Source organism: Grammomys surdaster, unplaced genomic scaffold (genome assembly GCF_004785775.1).
Source record: "Grammomys surdaster isolate TR1022 unplaced genomic scaffold, NIH_TR_1.0 169, whole genome shotgun sequence".
Taxonomy (NCBI): domain Eukaryota; kingdom Metazoa; phylum Chordata; class Mammalia; order Rodentia; family Muridae; genus Grammomys; species Grammomys surdaster.
The window spans coordinates 10,489,537-10,503,103 of record NW_021604617.1 but is presented as its reverse complement, the minus strand read 5'-3'; the positions used below and the strand labels follow the sequence as shown (position 1 = coordinate 10,503,103).

At 39.5% G+C, this 13,567-nt stretch overlaps 1 protein-coding gene across 4 annotated transcripts in view; it reads left to right on the top strand.

Annotated features, from left to right (window-relative positions):
- Nucleotides 1–13,567, top strand: part of Supt3h (SPT3 homolog, SAGA and STAGA complex component) — a 318,914-nt gene that overhangs the window by 112,074 nt on the left and 193,273 nt on the right. Inside the window, exon 1 of one of the 4 annotated variants that reach the window (XM_028766548.1) lies at nt 2,828–2,846. The exons of the other annotated variants lie outside the window; for them this stretch is intronic. The gene's annotated coding sequence lies outside the window, so the exon portion shown is untranslated. Of the gene's footprint in view, nt 1–2,827; nt 2,847–13,567 lie in introns of those variants that run through there. 4 annotated transcript variants of the gene reach the window in all.

Below are 13,567 nucleotides of genomic sequence, written 5' to 3'. Positions count from 1 at the left end.
TTTCCCCCTTACTCCCTCTCCCCCTCTCCCCCTCTCCCTCTCTCTCCCCCTCCCTCTCCCTTCCCCTTCCCTCCTTCTCCTTCTTCTTCTTCTTCTCCCCCCTCTCACACACACAAACACACACACACACAAAACATAAATTTTAATATAGAAGAGAGAGAAACTCTTCCTGATTATAAACTATGTAGACAAATTTTGAGGTATGACTCAAACTGCATGACTTTGTCTGGTCTCCGTGACCCCAGCCTTGCAGAAAGCTTTTTATTTAAATGTCAGCCGAGGCTATGATGGTATGAGAAGTTCAGACCACAGCCTACATGTCTATAGCTCCTTTCCTTTGGGTGATGTTTTACATCTGTGCCTCAGGTCCTAGCACTGCTGACTTTGGAGAAGTTAAATTGTTTGGACCTGGGACTTGGTGAGATATTGGCTGAGCAGGTGCTTACAGATGTGTTGAGTTGTCCTCTTATTTCTAGAGAGGTGGACTCAGTTTGTCTCTCCCCTGTATTGTCATAACACCATAAGAAAATGGTCCCTTTGCCATTCAGTGCAGCTTGATCAAATCTTGTCAGTGGTATACCACTCTGTCCTTTCATGGCAAGGACCTGGTCACTTCTAAATGTTACTGGAGTATGAAACAACTTGTCTCTTCAGTGGAACTGAGAATATGTGAAGATGGAGAAGGACAGGACTCCCAACTTTCCACACACTTCCCTATGGAGTTTGGAATACAGCAAGTAGTAATGGATAATCGGTTACAATAGAGGGTATGTTTCTGACCCTTTAGTTCTGAGTATATTTACCCTCCTTTCTTTGTGCTTCCTTCATGAGCAAAATTGAATGACTAGCAAGGTCTATCTTCTGCAGAGTCATTTGAAGTAAGGTGCCTGATGTCATTTTCTCATTATCTACATAGATAAGCAGGCAAGTGCTTTGAGGCACATGTTCATATTAGGATCTGACCCATGGTTCTGTGATTTCATAATAATGAATTACAAGGGAGTCACTGTGGTGGATAATAGAACTATTTCTGGATGCCTGCCATTTCTGTAACACTACCTGTACCATTACATTTCTGTACCTTGTTCAGCTTAAGCTTAAGCTGAACAAGGAAGCGCCAGTAGGCTACTACATGCATTGCACTGATATTAGGAGATAGGTATCTTCTCCTTAATAAGATTACAAAGATGTGATCACTAGACAGGTATCATTCTGCATAATTGGCAGGTCTTCTGAGGTATCTGTGGTCAAGCTGAGATTTACAAGGTGACTGCAAACTAGCATTTCTTATTCTGGGTCCCAAGAGTCAGTTTTATAGACAGACAGAGCCAATGCTTCCCAGAGACACTATACTTTGTCAAGTCAAATATCCTATTGTAAAGGCAGTAGAGCTCTGTATAGATTAAAATTTGAGATGAGTTCATTAGGGTTTTGAGTTGCAAAGCAGTTGTAATAGATAGCTTTGGGGAATTTTAGAAATACACAATTTTAGAATGCTGACTAATACAGAGTAAAGATTTTCAACATTGGCTGTACATTGAAAGATCAATTGAGTTGTAGTCTCTTGTCTGGGGCTCAGGTTCTCCTGTGTTTTTAGGTAGGGCCTTTTAACTTGCACCTGATGATGACAGAGACTGAAGAGAACTAGGAGTTGGTATCTCCTATGTAAAATAGTAAGTAGAGTTTTGGAAATCTGTTTTTAAGTGACAGCCTTGTAGAGTAACAGAGCATTTCAGTGTTGATAGTGCATTGTTGGCATGCCTTTCCAAGCATTGTGACATCATTGAAGTCTTAATAGTGTAATGAATAGGAAGATTAGGATTGAGTTGTCATCTGCATGGGGAAAAGACAAGACGTCAGACTCCTACCAAGGCCTTTCATTTGAAAAGCTGCTTTTGCCTGATACTTGTGTGGCCTGGGGAATTTGTTTCATATCTGTAAGTTACTAGCACTTTTCTGATCAAATCTACAGACATCAGTTATGAATGGCATTGCCAAATTCTTGTTTGTTTCTATATGAAGATGTGTATGCATGTTTGTGTGGGTCTCCATGTGTGTCTGTTACATATATGTGGAAGCCAAAGCAAACTGGAGATGTTTTCCTCAGCAGTTTCCACCTTGTTTTTGAGATAGGATCTCCCATTGGCTCAGAGCTAGCCAAGTAGGCACAGGTAGACCAGCTGGCTGAACAACCAGCACCGGGATCTGCCCATCTTTGCCCCCCTAGCATTACTAACACAAGTGCAGGCCACCCTACTCAGAAAACTCCAGTCCTCATGTGTTTAAAGCAAACACTTTGATGGCTGTTACATTCTTTAAATACTTAAAAAAAAACCATTTAAACTAGATTTAAATTAGCATTATTTTTCACTGAAACCATGGGAAAAATGCCATTAATTTTAGAGTTTATTTTAAAAAGGTAAATCATAAAACACTATAAAGTGTCTTTAGAAATTGTTATAAAATTATACTGGTCAAAAATAAAAAACTAATAGCTATTTTCATCATTCTAATTATATATTTGGGAAAGGCAAGCCTTTTAAAATATGTGTTTCCTCATGTTTTTAATTCCTATATCATGATTAGAGCATTAAAATCTTTTCTTTGTTGTACTGATGAAAATCATTACTATTTTCCTGCCAAAGCAGATATTGACATATAGATATATTTATAACTATAAACCCAGAGATACTCTTTTCTCTGGTTTCTTTTCAGTTTCCTCTTTGTCTGGTTTTACATGGACTATCTGGCTGTGTAGCCCAGGGTGGTCATGAACTTGTGGATTCCCTTGTGATGCCATCCTTCCTCGGGCTGTTGTGCTGGGATTTCAATCCTGTACCACCAAGGTGAGCTACAGAACCTTTTTGAAGTCACACTCAACCATGTAAGCATTAGAACAACAAAAGAAATAGAGAATGTTTGTGTTGTAAAACACATGATCTTGAGCCTGTCTCTTTAAATGGAGTGGAAAAGGTATTCTAAGAAGTGTTTGCATTGAGCCTTTGACCATTCTAGAACTCAGGAAGGACACACCATTTTGTTAGTTAAAAAACACTATACAAATGTTGAGGATGTCTATGCTATTAGGGGATTGAAAGCATTTGTCATCCTGTGATAAGAGCAATACCAGGTGCCTCTGTTCTGTGGCTTAGGATGTGGGTTTCTTTGGTTCTGCTACCCTTAGACACTGAAGAAAACAAGTCATGTATGCAAATCATGTGGACTGTATTTTTAAAGCTCTGTGTGTTTTAGTAGCATTTGGCCTGGGATCTCTTAAACATACGCGTTGATAATTCTCTGTATTATATAGTCATAAGGATGAATTACTAATACCTTGCATAAGCATTTAAAAGCATTAATTTTAAAAACAATATATTCAAAATTAATCATTGATAAGTTTTTCTTAATTGTATACTGTCTTTATATTTGAAATATTTTATAATATCACATATAAACATTAATTTGTGATGTTCAATATATGTGTTCCTTTATCCTTGTTCATTTGAATGTGAGATAAATTATTTGCTGTAAAATGTGTATTTTAGAACTGGGAGTTTGCGTACTCCTGGACAGAATGCTCAGTTATATGTAGTAGTCATTAGGAATAGTTCCTAATAGCCACCATACTGGCCCATTGCTGTAGTCCTCAGGGTTCTTCCCTGAGCACTGTGACCTAAAATCTCACACTTCTTAACCCATATTCTGTGATTCATTTTTAAAACAATCTCAGTTAATTGGGTTAATAATGTAAAACTGAAATTTCTATCTTTATGAGAAAACTTTACAGTTTTTATACGTATCTAGAATTTGGAAGGAACCGCCTTAGTCATACATCCTAGTATTCCCAGTAAGGTTCTCTCTTTGGCTTCTGTCTATTTTGTTTTAGTTTTGGTGTGCTGTTCTTTTCAGATTTCTCACTGATTTCTATTTTAAATTGCCTTGTCTTCCACTCTCCAAATCATCTAGCTCAAACACTACCATTCCCATAGGACACGTGACGGTCCGTAAAGCAGCCACCCAGGCTGCCTAGCTCTCTTTAAAAATCCATTATCTTATTCTTCTCTGTTGGGGGTGCTGTGGGGATCATATACATAGCAGTACAGGTATACAAGGAGGATGGAAGAGTGTGCTGGATTTCCCAGAACTAGGGTTTGAGGAGGATGTGAATTGTCTGATGTGGGTGCTTGGTACTGCACTTGGGTCCTCTGCAAGAGCGCAGAATGTGATGTTAACCTCTGAGTCATCTCCCTAGCTCCCAGAGTTACCAAACACATTCTTTAAAGTTTGCTTCTCTTTTTTTCTGTCAGGATTGTTTGTTTTAAGAGTGTCTTTCTATGTACCATTACCAGGCCTAGAACTTGTATCTTAGATCAGCTGGTCTTGAATCCGTAGAGATCTTCCTGCCTCTACCTTCTGAGTGCTGGGCTTAAAGATGTGGCCCACCCAGCCCATTTTTAGTTATTTTATTTTTAAAGTGACATTCACTAAGCATTATAATTTAGGCATCTTGTTTCTAGAAGTTTTACAGTCTTTGGAATGTGAGTACATAGAGCATGTATATTTTGCAATGCTAGGATTGAATTCCCAAGACCTGTAAAAATACTACAAGTTACAAATAAGGATGATCCCCAGTAGTAAATAAAATTTGAATGAGTGAATGGATGATCCAAATATGAAATAGCCTGTGTTTTGATACAGATAAAACAGATATATTCTTCCCAAGGCTTTTCTTTGTTTAAATTAGTTGTGAGTTGCAAAGAAACTGCCTCCGCAGACCAGATTTTTTAAGTAGACTCACAGTCTTCCTTTCTGTGTGTGAGAGAGGCAGCATGGCTGTATAAAATATGTGGACTGCCAGCTCTTACTAAGACCTTGACATGGCCATTCTAATAATTGTGACTAACAATTCCTTTACCTCTTACCTTAAAAAGTTTTGATTACATTTTATGTTTATACTTTCTTGTGAGAGAACACTTAAAAGACAGAGTCCAACTTAGAAAAGAAAGTAAATATAGTAAGACAACTGGGCTAGATAACCTTCATATCTGTTCTTTTCCCTTACTGTCTTGTTGGAGTAAAATTGTTATTTTACTAAGATGCCTGTAATATGAAGATAAAATCATATTTTCATGACTTTTAAATTATGCGAAAGATAATGTTTTTTCCACATCCTGTCAGCAAAATCTAAGTGAATGCAGTATGTGTAAAGAGTTTTACATGGGTATATATTCAAGTACTTTTTATGAAGTGAATGGGGCTAATTGAGGAACATGAGACACTTTGTAAGTGAATGGTTTTTTATTGCTGTTATTCATCTCCTCCTCAAGGGACTTACTCATTCAAACTCATTGTTCCAATACACCCGAAGTGGCACCTGAGGTGGTGTTCTCTTCACAGATTTGGTCAGCAGAATGAAATGTGTGCCCTTGTGAAGCTTCCCTAGGCATTGGTGTGTGTACCTGCAATCTGATCTAGGAATAAAACAGACAAGAAAAAGAATATGATAGAAACTAGTGTTTTCAATGTGATGACCAGGAAGAGGCCAATCTGAAGGGACAATTAGAAGGGAAATTTGGATGAAATTATGCCAATTTCTAGGGAAAGAGCAATTTTCAGCTACTTTTTACACTCCATAGGAAGTACAAAAACATCTAGATGTGAGTATTCAGTGTGTTGTAAGAACAGCAGGGAAGTTGATAAACTTGTAACGACAACTGTAGATGAAGACACAGAAGCCAGCTCTTTTTGGCCATAGGAATTATGGTTTTATTTAAGTGTATATAATTTTTGTGAGTTGACAGGGTCTTGCTGTGTAGTGCAGGCTAGCATGGAGCTCATTGGTCTCCTGCCTCTGCCTCCTGACTATTGGGGAATACAAGTATGTAAGGTGTGTATTCCCATACCTGACTAACTTACATGTTTTCCTTAGTTGAGAATATAGGTGATGAGTCTCGCATTCTTAGCAAGGACAAAGTTACTGTAGATGCATAGAGGAGGTTAGTAGATATGGTGTAGCAAAGGAAAAAGTAGAGAACCAGATAGAAGCCATGATAGTTCTTGTCAGAGGTGATGGTTGTTTGGATTAGGGCATTTGTTGCTTGAGGGGTTTCTATGCAATTCCACGATTATAATTTTGTAGGAGAGCAGAGCTAACACTAGAACCCAGGACCTTATATATGTTGGCAAGAAGTCTACTAGTGAGCTATGCCCCCAGCCCATCAATTCTGGGGATATTTTCAAGGTAGTTGAATATTTACTGATGAGTCTGATGTAGAACACAGGCAAAATAAAGAATTTAGACAGAATTCAGAGGCCCTTATTCTGGAGAATTGGGTAAATGGTAGTGCCAGTAAGACCTGCTATCCATATGATAGAATCATGCCAAAAATATGTGCCAATAAGTAAAATTCAGAAGAGAAAATTTGGATTAGGGATTTGCATGTGTTCTTTTTGTTATGTTAACCTAGCAATTGGATAAGAAAAAACTGGATAAGAAAAAATGGGTCTGTCATGCTTCAAGGACATGTGGTAGAAGCTGTGGAGACCACTTATCCATAGAGGTGTGCATTTGTTTGTAACAGAAGTTAGTCTGAGACCTCAATCACTTGGAGTGAGTTATTTCCAGAAAAGAAGGAAACAACCACAGAATGGGAGATGCTGCTGCCATGAAGATAAAAGGAATCCAATGGAAGGTGGCATCCCAGAAGCCACCAGAAGTGTTTCATGTTGGAGGCCGGACAGATCGCTCCATCATTAAAGACCCTGAGTTTGCTCTCTAGAACCCATTTTTAAAATGATAGAACAAGCTTCTATGGTAGCACTGGGAAAGCAAGAGAGCATCCCAGGGCTTCCCAGACAGTTCACCTGTGTGCCTAGCCTACTTAGCCTGTTTGGCCGGTTCCAGGCCAGTGAGAGACCCTGAATCAAAGAAAGGTTAGCAAACTCAGTGGAACAAACCCTGAGGCTGTCCTCTGTCCTCCGAATGCATGCATGAGTATGCTTGTGTCCACACACAACTTCACCTGTCTTTACAAACTTCATTGTTTCATGAAGCTACTAGCCTTAAGGTCACATTTAGGCACTTGTTTTGCTTCACTCCCGTATGTAAAAGTGTAGTTTCTGTGTATTGATCTTTGCATAATTTTAGCATTTCCAAGAATGTAAACTTTCTGATCATTTTAAGTGCACATAATCTAAAACTGCTTTGGTTAATATGAACACTGTATAATTATGTGTATCTGTTTATGTACATAGAATGTTTTCTAATAAATGAAGGTGGAGAAAAGCTCAGCTTTTAACAGTACTTAGTACTCTTCTAGAGAACCCAGGTTTGGTTCCCAGCACCATTGTCAGACATCTATCTCCAGCTCCAGGGATTCTGATACCCTCTTCTGGCCTCGACAGGCACCTGTACTTGCATATATACTCACCTCCACACACACATAAACATACCTTTTTTTAAAAAAGTAAATTTTTATAGGCACAGAAGTGGGTCGCTGGTGTAGAGTACTGGCTGCTTTTCCAGAGGACCTGAGTTTGGTTCTTAGCACTCCTATGACAGCTTACAACTAACTGCCTGGAGCTCTAGTTCCAAGGGCTCCTATACCTTTCTCTGTCATCGGTGGACACCTCACACACAAGCAGCACATGGACATATATGCAGACAAACAGCAAGACAAAGTTGGATTTTTAGAGTAATAGTTATATTGCTGTGTCCTGGTTCACTTTTGAAATATTAAATGTATCTGGATCACCTAAGTGAATCCAGCAAGATGATACAAAGTGAGAATACCTAATGGGTACAGCAGCCATGAAATCAACACTGTCCACATCAGTCATAAGAACTAATGTGCCTCACAGATGAGCTCAGGGCTGTGGCGGCATCCCACAGAGTGTCTGTCTGTCCCAATGCTAGAGTGGACACTGGTTCACTCTGATACCATCGTAGATTATACACTCATCTATTTCAGCCAGTTTAATGTATTTCTTCTTCCAGATAATCTCCTAATTTATGCTGAGTGTCTTGAATTTCCAAATTGGGAAACGGGACTGATGCTTTTGCTACAACCAAAGATTTACCTCATCTTTGTACATGGTGTAGTGTGGTTTTCTATTTCTGGTATTTTATAGAACATGAGTATATATCAAAGAAGTTTCTTCTTATACAGGCTGCACATTTCTTAGTTTTTGTTGTAAAGTTTTGTGTTTTCTTATGGAACTTGTTATTGTCAGTGGTGATAAACATGAAAGTGATAATTTTTGGTTATTCCTGTTTGTGGCCTCCTTCCTACGTTCTTAAACACTACTTGTGATACTTGTTGATGCAATCATTCTTTCTTAAGAGTGAAAAGTTTATCCTATACACATGTTGACATTTTTTTCTGACATGTTTTTTATCCTTGGCACCTCCTATAATAAGGGCCTCTCTTTACACTGCTCGTAAGATTCTTAATTAGCAGGTAGCTGTGTCTTGTTCCTCACCTCAGTAGAAATGTTCTCAGTCTCACTACTGAGTTCTGTATTAACTGGTAGATTTCACTTACAGAGAAGTTTCAAAGAAAGAATCCAGGGCCAGGGAAGTGACTCAATCAATAGGTAGACACGGTGCTGGAGACGTAGCTGGGAGTTCAACATTGTGATTCCAGGCAGCAGAAAGAGAAACTGGGACTGGGCCTAGCCTCCACTTTTGAAACCCCAAAGGTCACTCCAGTGTCATACTTTCTCCAACAACTCTACACCTACTCCAACAAGGCCACACCTCATCAGCCTAATTCTTCTTTGTTGTCACTTCCTGATGTTAGTCATTCAAATATATGAACATATCAAGTCATTCTTATTCACACCACCACAGTTAGTAAAGTACTAACTGCCAAAACTCGAGCATGTGTGTTTGATCATCAGCAAACACAATGTAAATGCAGAGCTTCATCTCCCACCTAAAATCCAGTTCTGCTAAAGTGAAGAAAGAAGGAGCCAGCCCTGGCCAGCCAGTCCAGCAGGATTGGCAGGCTCCACTTAGTGAGAATCTTCATCCTAAAATAAAGTGGAGGGTTCCCGAACAAGATACCCTTTGTCTATGTCTAACTACATCCTCCATACATACCCTACTCTGCGCAATGTTTTTGATTTATCCTTTGGTTGTATGTTGAAATGATGTGATCGAACCCACGTACTCACTAAACCACTTTTATTTTCTTTCTTAGCACCAAGGTCAGGTTCCCAGATTACACTAATTTTTGATTAGTGCGTATAATCGAGTTCTGCCCAATGTCAGCAGAAGTGACTTCTGTCCCCACAGCATCATTTTCGTTATTGTGTCATTTGTGTTCTGGGTGCTAGCCTTCAAAGTGACAGCAAGCGCTGCTGGGTGCTAGCCTTCAAAGTGATAGCAAGTGTTGCTGGTGGTGGCCTGGGGTCCCTAATTACTGTATCTATCAGAATGCCTTTCCTTCCCTCCTCTCCTCCCAACTATTGCTAGAAAGCAATATTCCATCTCATTCCCTTTACATCCCAGTTGTTCCCCCCTTCTCCCCCTCCCCCGGGCTAGAAGGCAATCTTAAAATCTGGGATTGATTGTATTTGCTCCTAATGAAGATCCTGATAAGTGCTTACTCAGCTGTTTCTGAAGTTTAGAGCCTTTGTTATTAGTATTATTTCTTTTACTTCATATGCCACAGAAAAAGTTTATTCCGTTTTTTTAGAGCATGTGATTCTTACAAGAAAACCCAGGCTTGTTCATTTAATAAATACCGTTATTTACCCATTAATAAAAAGTCCCTTGGAAATAGTGGCAGAAAGACCTGTGTTCGTGTTTTCGATCTTCTTGGGCAAATTATCTTGACACAGTTACCCACTCTTCCCTGAGCTGTTATTGTCACATCTGAGAAAGGAATCTGCGGAGTAGACAGCAGTGTGAGTCAACCCATGCTGGGTTAATGTCTTACCACGTGAAATGTCATCACTAACATTCAAACGTACAATTCAAAGGCAGAACATGAGGAAAATACAATAAAGAGATGACAATAGCATCTGCTGGTTTTCACATGTGAAATTACAGTAGAAAGAAATTTTATCACACTGGGTGCTTAAATAACATTTGATGTTTCTATACAGTTGAATTTGATATAATCATTAGAAAACTACTTTATCTTCTGAGATTTTTGTATTGCCTCCTCTGGTTCTTTTGATCAGTATGTAGTGATTATTTGACTTTTTTTTTTTTAAATTTAACCTTATAGTTAAGTTGTAGATCATTTCTTACTTTCAAGGATCTCTGGGGCAAAGGACGGTCTAAACTTTAAAGAGCTATTTGTGGTTTGGGCTTACACGTAGCCATTTCACTTCAGTAGTTTCTTCATCAAAACTGACATGTAAGCTATTAATATGCATGTTTTTAGATTATCTGTTATTGGAAACCCATGTCTACATGAAGTATTGTGGTTACCTTGTGGTCATGAGACACATTGTTAAGCTCGGTCCTGCATAAGAGATATAATTAGAGAAAATATCTTCTTGATTTACTGTAACTTTGCGAATCACACTAAAATCAGAAGGAACATTAAGGAATAAACATTACTTATTTTAATGTGTGTACAAAAAAGAGTGAGATATTGGTTTTAGAGGAAGGTCCAAAGCAGAACCAACTGCATGGCTCAGTGAAGGAAGACTGAGCCTGGTAAACTGACGTCCAGCCCCAGAACATTGGGTAGAAGGAGAAGGCTCTTCAAGTTGTCTTCTGACCTCCATATGTGCACCATGCACACGCATAACACAACACACACTGATGTACATGTATGCACAAGCGTATGCACAGAGAGAGGGGAGAGGAGAAGAAGGGGAGAGGGAGGGGGATGGGAAAGCAAGGGAAAGGGAGAGGGGAGAGAGGAGAGAGGAGTGAGAAGAAAATTCGTAAGCTTCGTAGTGTCTGGTTTCAAGATTTACAAAGTAAAATGCTCCTGGGTCAGTACAGTGCAGGACTGGCAACAGGATGGACAGGTCGATCAGTGTGAGGAACAGAGTCCAGGAACAGACTCACATGTGTAGGCAGTTCCTTTCCACAAATGAACCAAATTGATTCCATGATGGAGAGAGATCTTGGAAACAGATGTTTGCAATGCCAGTGTCTGACAAAAGTCAAAGTGAGTGTGTGTGTGTGTGTATGTATATGTGTGTCTCTGTGTATATGTGTGTGTCTATGTGCATTCATGCCCACAGAAGTATAAAATATAAAGCTTCTACCTTCTACCCCCATCAAAGAGTTAAGTTAACCAATAAAAACTTGGCAAAAGATATGAATTAACACTTTCAAGAGGAAGACATACAAAATGCCAATAAGCACGTGTATATGTAGTGAACATTCTAATATTTGAAATATAAATTATAGTAAGGCACCTGATGCACACTCAGCAGTGGCTTCCTCCTTTGTGATGAGCTTTTCTGGCTCTTTCTGTGTTTTCTACGGCCCCTTCTCTGACGTGTTGCTCCCTCCATTTAGCTCTGCCCCGCCCCCCTTCTCTACCTTTTGTTTCTAGTGGTGTTTGATGATATGAGCCTCTCGCTTGACTGTCCAGAACTATGCTCTCCTTTGTGGCCTCACTTGCGCCTACTCCTCTTCCTGCTCCTTGGCCCTTTTCTAAGTGTACAAATTCAATTAGGTCCTAGTTGTGGAGTAGAGTTAGCATCTTCATACTCCCGTTAGTTCCTGGCTGGTGTAAGTAAAAAAGTATCTCTGGGTTAGACTCATCCTACATCTTGAAAAAGGAGTTAATTCAGATAAGGGTTTAGTCTCTTTCTTCCCCTAATTGGTGACAAATGCCTAGAAGAGTGAAAGACACAAAGAATTTTTTCTACATGTGTGTTGAATGAATGTGCTATATTTGTGCCATGGTAAATGTAGTGGATTGTTTGGAGGATTCTCCTTGGTTACCCTAATCTACAGATGTTTAGGACCCTTACGGAAAATGAGCATAACATATACACATAATCTTCACATGTGCTCCAATATACTTGAGATAATCTTTTGATTTTTAATAATATTTAATATGCTATATTGCTACATCAATATGCTGTATTAGTAATTATATTATTTAGGGAAATATGACCAGGAAATTTAAAAAGTCTGTACACAGTGAGTACAGTTTCAGTTTACCTTTTTTCCTTTTCCTTTGTTTAAGAATATTTTAGCTAGAATATTGTGAGTCCACAGATGTGGAGTCTATTGGTAACCAGGGCCTACTTGTTATCCTGGGGAAGACCCTGACTGTGCCTCCTAAGAAAACATGGGTGTATCATGTTCAGAGTCCAGTACTTAAGAACTGGTAATATAGAGGGGTACTATCAGTGGATCTTGTCCTCTTGTTCCATTTAGAGATGGAGAATGACCTAATTGTGGGGCTTTGCAAACACCACAACCAGCAGGTTAATGATCCACATAATGCGTAAAGGAAATCTGCTTCACTGTGACTCAGTAGCCAGTGTTGGTCCACACGTCAAGATTCTGACCTCGGGCAGCTCATTTCAGGTATATTTAAGCTCAGCATAGTTTGAAAAAATAAGGTTCCTGCTGATAATTAACTCAATCCCAGACACACAATAAAGCTTAAGGCATGGTTACATCAAAACTCTTTGTAAAGTACATGTGACTTTTTCTGTAAAGACTAGTTGTATTGACTGAGAAACAGTGTTCAAGCTAAGGGTCTGGAAGATGACTGAGGTAAACACACGAGTTTGAGGAAGCCTGATGTGGCCTGGCCACACTGATAGCACAGAAGTCACTGGGATATTGACCACATCTCTCCCTGGCCTTCACGGCTTCAATACTTCACGCCCTCTGCACCTTTAGAAAACACTGTGTGTTCTCTCTCTCTCTCTCTCTCTCTCTCTCTCTCTCTCTCTCTCTCTCTCTCTCTCTCTCTCTCTGTCTCTCTCTCTGTCTCTCTGTGTGTGTGTGTATGTGCATTTTTTGTTTCTATGTGTATACCTTGTACAGACTATATAATATCTTACTTAGCCTATCACTTACCTCATCTGTAAAATGGACTCTCGGTACTTACCTCATAGTATTGCAGTAGAATTAGATGATGCAGTAACATTAGGATCCTATGAAGAGTACCACGCACAGAGACCCTGCATCATCTTTATACTTTTTGTCATAGCTAATATTGGTTTGGGGAGGAAAATGAACCAGACACAGGGTTTGAGAATCATCTTTTGTTAGAATATTCTTAAGACAAGCTTTTTCCTTTTCTCTCCATACCATACCCTTCTAAATTAAGAGTTCAGTTCTTTATGTGTGCACTGTGGGGTACTGTGTGGCTGTCTCCATGTGTGCATTGTGGAGCACTGAGTTATCTCCATGTGTGCACTGTGGAGCACTGTGGCTATCTCCATGTGTGCACTGTGGAGCACTGTGGCTATCTCCATGTGTGCATTGTGGAACACTGAGTTATCTCCATGTGTGCACTGTGGAGCACTGTGGCTATCTCCATGTGTGCATTGTGGAGCACTGAGTTATCTCCATGTGTGCACTGTGGAGCACTGTGGCTATCTCCATGTGTGCATTGTGGAA